The following is a 17,677-nucleotide window of genomic DNA, read 5'->3' as shown; positions in this document are numbered from 1 at the left end:
TATTTTTCCACATGTTTATTGTAAATTTATAAATTGTTTTTTCTGTCCAAAATTTCAGAAATGGCAATGCTTTTATACATGTTATTCCTTACTTTAAGAGTGAGCTGCAATTTTCATTTAGTGGCAACTTACATCATCTTATCCAAGAAAAGTTTATTGTAAAGTATAATATAGATGCTTACAGTAAGGAAGTGCATGTTATAGTACAAAACTAATAGAACATAGATACTGTAAAGCCTAGTCTATTTATCCTTTGAAAAGAGATGGAGGATGGATCAAGAGCAGCCCGGAGGAGAAGGACTTGGGAGTGCTGGCAGACAAGAAACTCAACATGAGCCGGCAATGTGCCCTTGCGGCCCAGAAGGCCAACCACATCCTGGGCTGCATCAAGAGAAGTGTGGCCAGCAGGTCAAGGGAGGTGATTCTCCCCCTCTACTCTGCCCTGGTGAGACCCCACCTGGAGTACTGTGCCCAGTTCTGGAGCCCCCAACACAAGAAGGACATGGCCCAGTTGGAGAAGGTCCAGAGGAGGGCCACAAAGATGATCAGAGGGCTGGAGCACCTTTCCTATGAGGACAGGCTGAGAGAGTTGGGGCTGTTCAGCCTGGAGAAGAGGAGGCTCCGTGGAGACCTGATAGCAGTCTTCCAGTACCTCAAGGGGGCCTACAAGAAAGATGGGGAGAGGCTGTTCAGTAGGGCCTGTTGTGATAGGAGAAGGGGTAATGGTTTTAAAATAGAGGGAGGTAGATTTAGATTGGATATTAGGAAAAAATTTTTTACAATGACAGTTGTAGAACACTGGAATAGGTTGCCCCGTCCCTGGAAACATTCAAGGCCAGGTTGGATGAGGCTCTGAGCAACCTGATCTAGTCAGGGATGTCCCTTCTCCTTGCAGGGGGGGTTGGACTAGATGACCTTTGAAGGTCCCTTCCAACCCTAACCATTCTATGATTCTATGATTCTAGAAATTAAAAAAAAAAAAAAAGAGAGCTTTTAAGTTCTCTAACTTCTATGCAAGTGGTGGTGGTTCTTTTTTTGCTTTGCTCTTTTTTTTTTTTTTTTCCTAGTAAGTATCACAAAAAAAAAGAAAGTTTATTTGTACATTGATCCACTCATATTTGTCTATGGGCTAAGGTTTTACAAAAGAAACTGCATAGTTTTTATATGCAATAATTTTAGAATGCATATGTTAAGGAAATTAAAACGAGTGAAAAGAGTACTTGCCTAGGACAGTCATCACAATATAAAAAAAAAGTAAAATCTTGTCTGATGTTATAATGTTCTATCTCTACCATTTAAGAATCTCATTCATCTTTCATTGAAGTGATGGAACTCTTCAGAATGAGTGCAAGGTATTCTGTAATAGCTCAATAGCTATAAAGACATGTTTGGTTTGGGAATCAGTTAAGTTTTGTACATAATATAGATATAATCTGTACATATGTGTAGTAGATCTGATAATATACCTACTGTAAACATTGAAAAGACTGCTATTAACTTCAGTGGCTTTTGATCTAGCATTTTAATTATATGGTGTCAGAAAGCATACTAAATTTGCATGTTCCAAATTCTGTTATTTCTCATACCTGAAAAGTTCTTTGCATATACCCCATGCACTGCATACTGGAACAGGCTCGTGTTATACTTTTGCCTCTAAAATATACGTGCCACAAACATTATGCATGGTCTTGAGAAGATTGACATTGAAACTTAGTATTTGTTACTTTGACAATAGGGTTATACTCCTCTTTGTCAACAGCAAAAGCCCACTCTCACACATCTAGCATTTCTGTCTAATTACACAGGGTGAATTATATAAATGTAACCTGTCAGTAAATATCAGAAGACATTTGTACCTGAAGTTAGAAAAATGTACTTTCTCCTACTTATATAGTGTAATCTATCTGATATATTGAAGAGATTATACGTAGTGAAACCTGATAAAGAAACAAAATTTGAGCTCACCTGTTAGCCCTCTTTTTATTCTTGGAAGTGCCAAATGAACTTTTAACCTTTACCTTTCAAAGTGGTGCACAAATTCTTTTGTTTCCTGACATTAAAGAAAATGTTTTAGCAAAGCCTTCACAAATGTTTTTGAAAAATCAACATGTTCACGATGTCAACACTTAGAGTGTTTCTTAATGAAGTATCCTTTTTGATTTTAATGAAGTGTATTTGTGTATGGTGTTGGTGCTTTGGAAAATAAAAAGTATATAATTACGGAGATCATTATGGAACTTAATTCCCTGAAAAATTAGGGAGAAAACATTATTTGAACACACAAAATCTGTGTGTTGAAACAGGGTATCAGACAACTCCGAATCACTAGATTTAGTCTGCAGTCATTTGAAACAGGTAAAGGTGCTCCTCAATCCTGGCTCTGCAGTAGGTTGACCAATGTAGCAGGTGAAGTTACTTGCTGTAGAATCTAAGAGTAAAACAATTTCTGCAGTGGTTAGTTGCAATGAGATTACTTGGACGTGTGCTTCTTTTTTCCTGCACACTATTGAACCAAATTATTTTGAGCATGCATATTTTGAGATTTGTTAAGATCTACTCGGTCTTCCATGTTTGAGTATGAGAGTTATGGTTCTGCAGAAACATAAAGACAGATGTCCTCAGCAGACCACTTTGTTCTCCTCAAATTCATAATGTGTTCTGGTTCTGTTAGTGAGGGGGAGCCTAAGGTGGTAGCTTCTGTAGGAAACTGCTAGAAGTTGCTCCCCTTTGTTTAGTGGACTCGGCCGGGCCTAGGCGGACCCACTGCTGGCCACGGCCGAGCCAATTGGTAGCAGAATGTCCTGTGATAACGCCTCTGTGATAACGTATTTAAGTAGGGGAAAACAGGAAAAAAGAGAAGAGAAGATGTGAAGCAGCTGAGCAGGGGGCAGAGAGGGGGAGGCGCGAGCCTCATGGGCCTTGCAGGCCTCACCCTCTGGCCTCCCGCCGGGCAGCCGACTGGGCCCAACTCGGCCCAGCCTGGCTGCAAGAAATGGAGAGGAGGTGAGAAGTGAATAAGATGTAAAAAGGATCCTGAGAGGCGTCTGCCAGCCTGCTGTGAGGAACGGCTACAGACGCCAAGGTTAGTGAAGAAGGAGGGGGAGGAGTAACCCGGCTCCTGGCCAAGATTCCTTTGCAACTTGTGGTGAAGACCATGGTGGAGCAGGTTGTTCCCCTGCAGCCCATGGAGGTCCACGGAGGGGCAGAGATCCACCTGCAGCCCGTGGAGGACCCCATGCCGGAGCAGGTGGAGGCCTGAAGGCGGCTGTGGCCCATGGAGGGCCCGCTGGGACAGCTGTTCTAGAGGGACTGCACCCCGTGGAAGAGATGACCCACGCCGGAGCAGTTTCATGAAGGACTGTGGCCCATGGGAGGGACCCCACGCTGGAGCAGAGGAGGAATGCGAGGAGTTCTTCCCCCGACAATGACGCAGTGGTGTAAAACAATGCGTGATGAACTGACCGCGACCCCCATTCCCTTTTCCCCGCCCCGTGCCGCTCGGGAGGGGAAGGTAGTAAAGATAATGTTAAGCCCGGGAAGAGGGAGGGGTGGGGGGAGGTTATCTTGTTCCCTGTCTCATTCTCCTGCTAATTTTAGAAAAAAATGAATAGTTTTCCCCAAGTCGAGTCTGTTTCACCCGTGATGGTAACTTTAAGGATTTCTCCCCATCCTTATCTCAAATCTTGAGCTGTTTTTCTTATATCACCTCCTCCTATTCTCTTGGAGTGTGGGGGGAACGAGAGAGAGACTGCATAGTCTCGTCCCGATCGGGGCTGAACTACGACATAATGTTAGAGCCTCAGACACTTTATGGCTTCTCTCTTTTCATTGCTCCCATTTCAACTACAAAAACAAGAGCATGCATATACATCTATATAAATATGTCTCACTGAGCTTATGATGTACTTACAATGTATTTTAACACTGCTGCTAATCTGTTTATGGTGAACACGTGAAAACTACTTTTTTTTTTTTTTTTTTACGAATACAATGTATGTGTTTTTACATAAATCCTACTTTTTCCTCCTTTTTTTTTCCCAACCTATGGAATTTCATCACGTAGTCCTAAAATCCTTTGTGTGATTGTGTTGCATTACAGACAATATTTGTTTCCTCTAAATAATGTAGTCACCAAAAAATCAAATATTTTAGTTGCTTTCATAAGGTACTACATGTTCATATGTATTCACTTTTATTTGCATCGTCAAACAACACCTGTATATGTCTGATACTAACCGTGATCATACCTTCCCAGTTTTACATGTGTCTACCCACCAAATTTGAATTTTGTTTGTGTATCAATTCCATTGTATCAGTAAAAAAAAAAAAAAAATCAATACACTAAGACTCAGTAAAAAACCCATACAAGTTTAGAAGGAGACTGAAGAGAAGTAAAAGAGTAGAGAAGTTGTGAAAAAAAAAAAAAAAAGATACTTTAGCAATGATAACTATTACATTTGACAAATTGTGGTTTCATTCCTCATTCAGCCTATCTTGTTTTTTACTGCATATGTATTTCTCCACCTAATTGAATAGAATATCTCAAGTTTGTGGGGAAAAAAAAAAATACCTACCTTGAAATTTCACAGCCCTTTTCTTCTAACAGTCAAATCTGACCATTTCTCACACTAAATGAATTTTTTTCTATGTTGGAAACTAGGCTTATAGATAAGTGTTGTAAATACATTAAAAGTTGGAAATCGCAGAGTATTATCACTGTCCAGGAAGATGCTTCAGCTGCTAAAAGAAGTTTCATTTTGATGGTATACCTGAAATACGGATTAAAAAATTCGTGGGAGAATATGAAACCAAGCCCTAGAAGAAAATCAGCTAAGCATATCAAGGACTCATCAAATTATAAAATTGCTTTGAAACTGAATATAGTACAGGTAAAAAGGCAAACTGACATTTTCCAATAGAGGGAAAAAAATATATTTTTAATAGGGGAAAAAAAAAGCCTTAGTCAATCCATTTCTATTTTTTGGAACTTAGCATATTGCTGAATGTAAAAAAAAAAATATGCAAGCTTCAGCTAACTGGAGAAACATTGTGTTATCAGCAGCTACCAATAGCTACCTCTTTTTAAAGAGGTACATTTGGTAGCTAGCAAAGCCAGTGTCTCCTCACTTCCGCTCACAATCACAACCATAGGTACCTATTCACTTTTATTTTAAAGCAATAATTATACCAACATTTTGGCTTATGTTATTATTTGGCTTACTTCAATTCAGGTGGCTACCTGTGAACAACTGTAGTGTGCCAACACAGATGAACATAGGTAACTTACAAAAAAATAACTGTAAGTCAACTCGATAATAAATATTGGGCCCATACTTTCATTTATTAATTTTACTAAGTTTTCAATTGTACATTTGCCAGGGACGTGAAGAAAACATCAGAACAGAATTACTTTTGCTTGCTTTTATAATGTAACTCTTCATTAAAAGACTGAGAAAACTCACTTCCTTTTCTTGACAGGTATTTCTGCCTAACAAAAGTCAAGATTGCCTGTATCAACCAAGAGTTCATGGCTATGGGTTTGGGTTTGGGGGTCTTTTTTATTTTTTTTTTGCTTATTTCATCAGTGGTAAAGGCAGTCAAATAAAGCACTTACCTTTAAAATAAACCCTCATAGATATAAGTTTTCAGTTGTGCTGAGGAATTAAAAGCCATGTGTTGCCTGCATGACATTTATTGCAAGATCAAGGTATTAACTTGTAGATAACTGTAGGAGAATGCACATGAACGTGCTGAGTCCCTGTGCTAAAAGCTCCTGAACTGCTTTTTTTTTTTTCAGTGAGGATGTGAAACATATTTTATTTTTTATTAAGATAATAAAAAGGATTAGTCACATTACAGATTAATTGCCAGCACAATTTATAATCCGTATTATAAAATGAAGCTCTTTTTGGTTAGCTGAATTCAGAAATCCATCTGAAAATGTAATCTTCCCTTATGTTTGCAGGTCTGTAAAATAAAAATTAATGCTTTTCTGTGTTAAAAATTTTGCTTAGCAGTGAGACGTATGCCATGATTTAGTCTGGAGAAAAGATTTCTGGGACAAATATTTTGAATTAAAATGAAAAATCTGGCTGTTTACCTGAGACAATAAAATTATAGTTATTTTGTGGAAATTTATAAGAATGTTAAATATCTATATGGATTAACTTATCCAAGCTCTAGCATTATCATCTTTTTAAAAAGTACCTCACTGTTTCAAATATACAAGCTATAAAATAAAAAAAATATGTCAAATAAAGGTGAAATCCTGAAATCCTACATTTGCTCTAACTTCCTTCTTTCATTGATACATCACTAAACCCAGAGAAAACCCTGAGAAAACTAGTTTAAATATTTAGAAGTACAAACCCGGATGTTTTCCTTGATGTACTATAATTTTATCCCTTTTGTGTCCATGAGGAAGTACTAACACCTCTTTCAATAGCTGACATGGCGTGATAGAATATACTAGCCTATCGCTTTGAGTAATGCCTAGTGAACGGTGATAACGGAGTATGATAGCCCGCTATACCTAGTAATGTCCAACACATAAAGATAGATAGACAGACAGACACTGTTTCAGTAAACTCTCAGTTCTCTGGGATAAGTTGGCCACACTCTGTGGAAACTTTGCTCTGTGTATATGCCTGGTGAATTAATGAGAATCATTCTTTTCTTTCTGTACAAATACCTCCTGGTTTCTTGTGCTACAAATCCTACTTATTTTGTAAAAGCTCTTCCAGAAATCTATTACCTTGCTTTCATTCTCAAAGCCAGACATATAATCAAGCAAGAATTCACTAGTTGAAATGGAATTTTTCTTTGTGAAAGCTAAACGTTTCTTTTTAATTAGTTTTTTAAATGTATTTTTTTTTTTTTTAGTCTGTAGAAATATACTGTACAGGCATTTTTACCTGCCTGGTTTCTGGTCTCTGATTTCTGTGATTTAATAAGGCATGTTATAGACAGGATGCATACATAATATTTCTACTTTTCAATATTTTTAATTTTTAGTATTTTATAATAATACCTTATTGATTATTTCTAGTTATTAATATAATAATTTGTATTAAATGATTTTATAATAATGCATAGTTTTTCTAATTGGAATAATTATAGTACAACAAAAAATATTCTTATGATCTCTCTTTCCCATCATTTGAGGTGATAATTTCTTTATCTGATTAAATTTAGGAACTAATCTTGGGCACACAGAATTAGATAAGATTTTTTTTCACACTTTTAGTAATAGAAAGAGAAACAGATGTTTAAGTCTTGGGAGCAACATTTGCAGGTTAATTTACTTTGTTCAAACACCTGGGAAGTAGGATGTATAAGTAGTTAGACTTGTCTTTTCCCTCTTGTCCCCAAACTCTTAACATGGAAAAGGTAACTTCTTTGGGATTCTTTCACATACAGTAGTGTATGCTGTATTTTACCCATATTGCCCTTCACTCTGATGGACCTGTTGTATTTCATGATGATCAGGAATGAACGAATGAATGAGAGAGAGATTTATGTCATATTTATGTAGTTTCTTAAAAGGAGAATTTTCGTCCACCTCTTCAGGAAAAGTCTACACTGTACAATCTGAAACACCTTGCAGCATAACATTGAAATGCCTGTGAGAGGATTCAGAATAAACACAGAACCTGGCTTTCAGGATTTGGGCATGAATTGTTTTAAGAACTTTACTGACATTTAGACAGACTTTTTTTTTCTGTCTGAGATAGTTTCTGCATGCTTTGAAAAGCAATACTATGAGATTTTAGCTTTGCTTGTTTTATATGTACCTTTACATCTATCCCAAAATAGATAAATCAGAGTATAAAAATATTAAGAACTGCTATGAACATTACAAACATACAGAAAAATATCTAAGATATAAGTTTTATTGCAGTGAAATATGCCAAATCCAGCTAATGAATGAAAAGGGTCTGGAGATAAAAGCATAGAAGTACTTCAACTGAATACAGAAAATATATCAGCTCAAAAAAATTATTTTGTGTAACCAATATTTCACTAAGAATATTAGATAAGATTTTAATAAAAGACAAAAAAAAAAGTTCCTGCAGTCAGAGGAAAATACAATACGTTACAAATTCCATACAGGTAACACTGAAAGTCAAAAGCCTACTTTTTCAAATCTGAATGCTTAATGTTTCACTTTTAGATGCATATTTGTGAATGGACCCTAATATTCAAAAGAATTGAATCCCTACATATATATATATATATATATATATATATTAGTGATGGTAATGGAAGTAGACATTTCCAAAAGAAAAAAAAAGAAGACAAAAAAATATTTATAATTATGTGACTAAACAGAAAACTCGAAGCTTTTAAATAACAAGTCATACATTCATCCAAGCTAATGTTAGGCACTTCTGCTTACTTAACATTTAACCTCTAGTTAAATCAGCCTTCAGCATGCCTCTCTTCTCTTTATCGACCCCAGAAATAGCTATAAATGGTACAATTTTTAGTTTAGATACCTTTGATAGATGCTGTAATTTATTTGATTTGAACCCAGCCTAAGGGTTTTAAAAGATTGGCTAGAGTCTAAGCTGTTTTACTTATACTAACTCCTCATGATTAATTTTAAAACTACATACACTTCTAACATAACTGCTTTCTCTAGTTGGCCTGTATGTTTCATAAAGGAAGTACTTGAATATTTTTGAGATCTCACTTCTTTATTTTGGTTGTAGAATCATAAGCATTTTGTTTTAATTAATGCTATTTGGGTTTTGGGTTTAATATTTTGTAAAATGATATGCCTCAGTAGGTTAATAGGCAGACAGATGCTGTTACATTTTACAAAGCTTTTGAAGTAAAGCTCCTGTTCTATGACCAGTTATAAGATGTAAAAGAAGAAAATACTTGAAATTAATATATAATTTGCATTACATGAGGTGGAAAGAAAGTTCCTGCATACAGTTTAGCTGCAAATAAAAGCTTAATTCATGAGAAAGAATAGAAAAATAAGCAATGTAACTTTTGAGAAATTAATTAAAGTCCTGAGTAGGAATACTAGAATCATAGAGTCCTAGGATATAATGTTTCGGGTTGGAACGGACCCTTAAGATCACTACTCCAACTGCCCTGTCATGGTCAGGAACAAATTTCATGAGTTTTTCATGAGTCCATTCCTCAAGGTCTCTCTGAATGGCATCCCTTCCCTTAAGAGCATGAGCTGCACCACTCAGCTTGATGTCATCTGCACACTTTCTGAGCATGCACTCAATCCCACAGCCTGTGTCATTGCTGAAGATATTAAATAGTATTGGTCCCAGGATGGACACTTGAGGGACATTCCTTATTACTGGTTTCCACTTGGACACTCAGCCATTGACTGTAACTCTTTAGACATGGCCATCCAGTCAATTCCATATCTATCTAGTAGCCCATCTATCAAACCCAAGCCTCTCCAATTTAGTGGCAAGGCTGTAATGGGAGACCTTACTAAAGGCTTTACAGAAGTCCAAGCAGATGACAACAGTACCTCTTCCATTGCTTGCTGATGCAGTCGCTCCATCAGAAAAGGCCACTAGATTCATCAAGGCTCTATTTGCACTTGAAAAAGTCATGTTGGCTGTCTCTCATCACCTCCCTGTCTTCAATAGATTTCGATATAGCTTCCAGGAAGATGTGTTCCACAGTCTTGGCAGGTACAGAGATGAGGCTGACTGGTCGGTAGTTCCTAGGGTCCTCCTTTTTACCTTTTTTTTTTAAAATGGGTACCATGTTTCCCTTTCTCTGGTCATTGAGGACTGCCTGACTGCCATGACTTTTTGAATATCATGGAGAGTGGCTTGGAAACTACATCAACCAGTTCCTTCAGTATCCTGGGATGCATCTTATTGAATCCCACAGACTTGTGTATATTTGGGTTGCTCAGGTGGTCTCAAACTGGATTTTCTTCTATGATAAAAGGTACTTCTTTCCCCCAGTCCCTGCCTTGAGGTTCAGGAACTTGAGATAGGAATCTTGAACCAGCTGATATTAGTGTCAGTGTGTCCTTCTCATTTAAGTGCTTTAACATATGTGTCAGTGACATTTTTTTTGTGTCCTAAAACATGATATCTAGTCTCCATCTTTCTTTGCAGAAAGATATGAGATTCTCTTAAGTCCTGTGTCAACATCCACCATCACTATACAGATTCCTCAGCTATCCTGAGGTACGTGGTGCTAGGCACATACATTAGAGTCATAATTTACTTGTTTTATTCCACACTTCTGACATTAACATGGACAAGATTTCATCCCTGTGTATAGTTATTCAGTTGCCAAAACAGGAAGAAATAACTGGGTTTCTGACTCACACATCCCTTCTCTCCACTAACCAGAGTATTTAACTGTATCAGCTCCAATTCAAAACGTATGCTCCAGATAGTATATTAATATAATTAAACATTGGGACTTAACTAAGAGTATAATCTATTGGTCAAAGATTTTCTCTCTATTACTGCATTGCTTGCACTGAATACATGGAATTTTTTTTTTTTTAATGTGAAATGAATACAGGACTATAGTATTAATATGGCCAAGCAAACAGAGTATGAACTTTGATTAGGTCTCATTTATGTTGATTTTTCCATTACTGTAAAATACCATAAATAGGCATAACTCAATTATACTATTAGAGTCTCACACTACTGGATTTGAATGCCAATTTACAGAAGTATACATCAAAGAAAAATCAGATTCTTGTATTTTATATGTGAGTGGGTATGTGATATACTAAAGGCATGTTAACAAGATTATCGTGTAAAGATCAGTGGGAAGAAAGCAGTTATGGAAGAAGTTAAATCTTGTTCCATGTATCTGGCAATTTATAAAGTATTATTTTTTTTTAACTTAAATACCATTTATTAACCTTTCTTCATTTTTTTTTTGTTAAACTTCTTATTACTGCATTTGAATTGAAATTCTGTATTTATTTGAGTTGATTTTCTATTATATGGTATCAAAATACAGATGTGCACAAAGGAGACTGCTTTTGAATTAGCCTTGCCTATGCTTGCAGTCTGAAAACTCAGAAATAGGTCTAACTTTGAGTACATAACAAAGATTCCCATTTTGTAAAGCAACTCTGAGGTTTAAAACTATGACTAATGCATTATTATCCTAATGTCTGTTGAACTGACTAGGCAAAAGTCTTCCTTCATATTTTTGAAGACTTATCTCCGTGTTGCAATTGGTTTTCCATGTGACTGTTTCAAAATACTAGGAAACTGCTAAAAAGATAACACTCCTCTGTTTAAAAAGCTGCACCAGGATCTACCCTACCCAGTCATTTACAAATGGCTTGTTACACAAATTATATGATAGAATTCAAGCTTAAAACTTTACTTTGATAGATGGAGAAATGAGAGAAAAGTTAATGAACTGAAACTGTTCTACCATTCTGTAGGGCAATTCAGTGAAAATGTTAATAACACACTGAACCTGATGAGCAAGATAGCGTGATGATGAACATAGTAGTCATGTACAATATTTAGTTTGAAGTATTATATTAACATGAAAAATAATTAAAATTTGCTTACAGAACTGTATTCATATGCATAACTTGCAAGGAATCAGAGTCAATTAGGAACGAAAACTTGAGCTGTTTTTGTTTGTCACACACAGGCTGCCTAATGTAGTGAAAAATACAGCATGAAATTCCTCATTCTGCTTCACCCTCCTTAGACTTCTCTTCAAATGAAAATGCTATTTCAACGCAGATTTTTTGTGGAGTTGATTTTTTCTCAAAATAATTTTCTATGAATTATGTATGGTGGTTATGTTGTGCAGTCTTGTTCACGAGAGACAGAAGGCAGATGACAACATTTGCTTTATTTAAAACTATCACTGATGTTTCTGAAGCTAAGTAACTTAGGCCAATTCATTCTTATTTTAACTCTTTTTTTTGGTAATCTTTTAGATCTGACTGAAGATAATAGGCCATACAGTCAATTTCTATAAATCCAAATATATTTCTAGTGAAATTAGCTTACAAATGGATTTTACAATTTGTTTCTGAATCATGCAAGGGAACTTTTTGTATTAATTTTGGCTCCTCTTAACAATTTGTGCTTTAGTCTGCCAAGATCTCCACTCATCCTTCTCATAACTTCAACATTATTTTCAGGAGGAATGTTCAAACTTTTCTTCACCATGGACTTTTGTGTAATAGTATGCAATTTTGTGTGAAAAAAATACAACATGGATGCATGAGAGGAAAAGAATACTTTTCTTATCAGCCAACAGCATGATTTCTTTGGAATCGACATGACATTTTTGCATATATGAGCTCTTTCTGAGATAGGAAACTGCTTCCATGTATTTTCGTTTTGTCATTTGTGTTTTTAATATCTCTGAGATATTCAGAGGTAAAACTGCCATATTCCTCCTCTTTTCCCACCCTCCCCATAGAAAAAAAAAAAAAAAAAAAGCCAGAGCAAACATGTCTGTACTCAATAGGATATTTTTCTCATGGAGTCAGATTCCTCAAAGTGAGTGAGGGTCCCTTGGGGTCTGAGAGCACAGGTACATTGTGGGGCTGATGTTTTCCAAATGTGCTGGCTGGTGGGGCAAGGGGGAAGAGGGAAGATGGAGAGGCCAAACACTTGAATCCTTGCCTCTCCATTCAGGAAGATCAACAAAACTATGCAATTTTACAGCAAGGGAATATATATTCCAAGTGAAAGACTCAGTGTGGAATTAATTTGAGGAAATGCAGCTGTTTATGGCAGTACGTGTGTATTTAACCAGATGCCCTAGATTCTTATTAAAGTCAATGGAAAGAAATAAAACTTTTAAAATATGCACTTTCTGAATATGGATAGGGTATATTTAGACAGTAAGACTTCCAAACATAAATGTCCAATTGTGAACTAAGTATCTAAGTTCCAGATACAGTCAATGAAAAACCCAGTCTTGAACAAAACACAAAAGACTAGTACCATTTGAGATGCCTTAGTGTATCTCAAACATTCAGAACATTAATGGTACTCACAGGTATGACACAAGACCTATGAAAGCCTTGAGAGTGGCAGCTAGAGACCAGGTGAGATACCCCAGGAAACCCAAAGTAATACTACATTTTAAAATTGAGCTCCATGTTAAGTGTCTATTTAAATTGAGCTGTGATACTTTCTATTCTCTATTAACTGTTCTGACTAAACCTTGATTACTGTAATGAGTTTAGACATTCAGTTCACACTCACATGACAATATTTAGTTACCTACATTTGGTGTCTTGTTCTACAGTTGAACTATTCTTGGTATCCCAAAACCTTGAAAGCTCCCATTTCTTGACATTGACTGTGCAGAAAGTCAAAGCTGACTTGCTCAGCAGGAGACTTTTACACTGCAGGTGTGAGAAATTCAGCAGAATAAGTGTACTAAAACTCAGCTTAAGAATGTAATGATGAAAAAAATCTTAATAGCCACATCTATTAATCTGATGCACATAATCTGTAATGTTTATTTTCAGGAAGTTTAGATCTTTTGTCAGAATCAGTGCATCATAGACAGAGAAGGAAAAAAAAAAAGATTCAGTATGTGATTTCTTGGTCCCTGTCTTAATAGTGTCAATTTGGCTTGTCAGTTACTGTCAATTGTGGTTATATTGATCTGTGTGCTTTATGGATTCTACCTAGAATTAGACTCAATCTACAAACTCAGATACTACAGCGAAGTCCATGGCGTCTAACTTTCAGTCACTACTGAATTAAATATTAAGGCTACTCTTCTAAGAAGAAAGGAGTTGAGCTTAGTTATTTTCATCTTTCTCCTTTACTTACTGATTATTTTTTATTTAACTGATGTTAGTAAAATGAGCAAAATTTTACCCTGTTTTGGAGGGGCAATATTACAGAAATGATTCTTACTTATTTAATAATTAAGCATAATATGACATTATGAAAGTTAGCTAATATTCTTTGTCTAAGATAAAGTGTTATTCTGATCCTATTTGTACTGTACTAAATTGAAGATATTCTCCTGAAGCCAAGAAAGGGACAGTCTTGGGGGGGGGGGAGAACACAAAAATTCTCATTTTTATTGTTGCTGCTGTTATTCTACCGGAATATCATCCTACTTTCCAATATGAAGTAATGTAACATTAAATATTAATACAGTGTAAAAACCTTACAAGCAAATATGTATCAGTCTGTGTCCTAACGTTACAACAAACATCACCAAAGATAATAAATTGGATGTATCATCTGTAATATTTTGGTTTTCTTTTCATAAATTGTGATTTGACAGTGGAAAAAAAATACTTGAAGAATATTATTTGACTGCCTTCTTATATGTGTGTATTTTTATTTTTAATTGAAAGTTCCATCCTGAGTATGTTATTCATAAGTTATTCATCACACTTAACTTTAGCAATATAAAAGTTAAATAGCTCAGCTCTGATTTAGCTTACCCAATCTTAGAAGCTACAATTGAGTAACAAACTGAGATGTCTAAATTCATGTGCTCACAATACAGCTGTTATATTTCAGCCAGGGAACACTTAAGATTCCTTAACATAATCATGCATAACACTTAAGATAAGCTAAAGTATCTTGCCTGGACTCCAGCTACCAATCCAGAAAAGAAAATACGTTAAGCTTCTGCAGGTATCTCAGATACCCTAGGATGCCTTAAAGACTGTCTAAGCATGCACAACTAAAAAAAAAAAAATATTTAAACTCTTTTTAAAATCCAGTTCCAAATGTCTACCCGGAGTTCAAAGAAGACAGGATATTTCCAAATGCCATTGGTCATAACTAGAGCAATTTCAATTAACTCTGCTAATTCATTCTAGTAGTCTTAGTATAAAATATTAGCCCACATGACAAACAAAAATAATTCCTATTTTTTATTGGTTTAATTAAACAAAAATTCTCCTTGATACATTCTTGTCTGCTTGTTCAGTCAGGCAATGTCAGTCAAAGTCAAAGGAAGGGACATCAAAGGTGGTTACAGATATCCAACGGGATTTCTGAGAAGGAATTTCACAATCAAACCCTAGCAAGTAGGAAGGCTGGGAAAAAAAAAAAAAAAAAAAACACAACAAAATCCCACAACTTTAAAACCCATTAATGAATCTCTGGGCTTTAAAGTTAAGCCTACAGGAGATACACTGTGAATATTCACACTTATAAATGAGCAAGGCATAGAATTAAATCCTAGGCTCAAGGTCCAAGTACAAATTGGCTCATGTTCACATTGCCAAGGGCTAGCCCCCTCTGTAGCAATTTTGTCTTGGACACAGCTAGTGGAGAACTTCAAAAAAAAAAAAAAAAAAGAGCTAGGTTATGGTAGAACAGTAATTTGGTAAGGATTCTCCATTATGGAGTATCTATTATGGATTATAGGTCCAGTGCTTGAGTCCACTCAGGTTCTGATTTCATTAATTTAGCAAGACAGAGGATCCCATTCCAGTCAAAGATGTATGGGCCGCTCAGTCCAATGCAAAAGGATGTATGTTCCACAGTTACATTTTCTAAATTTTTTCTTTCTTCTACTACTGTTTGACAATTTGGTCCTGCATGAGAGATTAAGACAGATTCCTTATCAACCCAGACAGAGCAGGGATCTGCAACTGACTTTCTTCTCTTTGCAGGAATAATTATTTTGAATTTAGTAAACTCTGACATTTGGGAAAAAAAAAAAAGTGTTAATTCAGTGAAAACTACAGAAACTTATCTGTGGATGGGTTTTAGTCTAAAAAAAAATATGTTCTGATGAAACAATTCTATGATTCCATGATTCTAAGACTCCATTAATACCAGTACTATCAACTCTTTGGTAGCAATTATCTAAAATTCAGCATTCTTTATTAAATGTCTTTATCATAAGCTTGTTGCTTCATAATCAGAAATTTATTGCTTTCAAATAAACAACTGCACTCATAAAATCCATGTAAATAAAACATATTGCAACATTGTCTGACCAGTACTCTTATTAATGATATAACACTAGTAGCCAGAACTGATCCTTTAAAATATGTAACCTATTTTTAAACTTTACTAGCAAATCTTTTTATTTGTTTTATTTTATTCCTCATTTCATCCATATAACAAAATGGACATGCTCAAGTACAATGTAAAATGAGGCTAAATATCCTTAAATTTAGTATTCAGATCAGAACTTATGAGTACTATGAATTTGTTCAAAACACAAATAAGACTAATTTAATATATACGTCTGCATCTGAGCTAATAAGTTTGGGCCGACATCAGTTTATGAATCTGTAGCAAGAATCACTTGCTTCTCAGCTTATTTTAAATATTGCCTTATTATAAAGCCCAAATCAACAGTCTAATCACTATCCTAAATACACTTTCTCATTTATTTAGTACCAGAGGAGTATTGTCTTATACCAAAATTTTTGTTAGTTAAGATCATCTTTAATTAGTAGCAGCATAGTTGTAGAAAGACCTTTCAAATATATAAGTGCTTCCTGTTCCCATGGGCACCTTTAGCCAATGCCAGTAACATCTTTCACTCTGCCGTTCCGACCTGCAGTTTTTCTTCCTGAGTAATTTCAGGAAATCTGCAGGGGCTAGCACCTGTATTTAGTGCATTCCTCTTGTCCATTCTTATACTGTCATATTTAATCTATGCATCGTGTTCTTTCATTCAAAAGTACGCATATCTAAATTAAAGTACCAAAAAAAAAAAAAAAGACAAAGAAAAAAAAATTGAAAATAAAAAGACAGACAAAGAGAGAGAAAATAGGTTTGCATGGTTTTCTCCCTGTAGGATATAAGCATCTTAATTTATGATAAGAGTATGAAAGCAGAAAACCTTTAAACATGAAAGGTATGATTATTATTTTACTGCTATTAATATTATTCTTCTCTGCCACACATAATGTTATAGGGGAGAACAAAATTTCTGGTAGGGATCTAAGACTTTTACAACAGTGAAAATGCACAGAAATTAGAAAATTGTTTCTATTTCAGTGGTTTACGTGTATCCATCCACCTAGCTTTTTGAAGAATGTTAGAATATTTCCACAAAGGAAATATTTTCATTTACACACTTATTTTTCAACTAGCACGATCTTCACCACCTACCAGAGAATTAGTACTATGCTTATATTTTGAGAAGGTCCTTTTTAACAATATTTTCTTACCAACTTAACTAAAATAGAGAAAATTCCACAATAAAGACACCTGATAAAATAACCTTTATAACCACATTAACTAATTTTAAAATATTTGCTTCCCAAACTGTAATAGCAGGGAAAAAAAAAATCTTACACTGTTTTTGTGCTTTCATTCTCTCATTTGGTACCCAATCTAAGTTCTGATGCTTCTCTCTAAAAGTCCATATTGCTTACAAACTGCCCAATACACAATACTGCCAAATATGTTGTGCCATATTTATCCTGGGCAATTTGATACATCCACTTACAATACAACTAATAGTCTCTGGGGTCTAGCCACATATTCTACATCCTGCACTTAAGTTTTTCCTATAACCCATCTTCCCTTTAAGATATCTCACGTGCATAGGTTGTTACTGTGTGTCCATAATTAAATTATATTCTTCCCTTTTCAAACCTCCTGTGAAAAAACACGTCCAGTTTGTCACTTTGTTTTCATAAACTTGATTATTTCTGAAGCACTTTCCGCTGTATTTTCTCATCCATTACTAGCATTTATCTCACATTGCGATAATT

Source organism: Chlamydotis macqueenii, chromosome 1 (assembly GCF_036417535.1).
Source record: "Chlamydotis macqueenii isolate bChlMac1 chromosome 1, bChlMac1.mat, whole genome shotgun sequence".
Taxonomy (NCBI): domain Eukaryota; kingdom Metazoa; phylum Chordata; class Aves; order Otidiformes; family Otididae; genus Chlamydotis; species Chlamydotis macqueenii.
The sequence above is the reverse complement of the archived record's forward strand: the minus strand, read 5'-3'. Positions refer to the sequence as shown.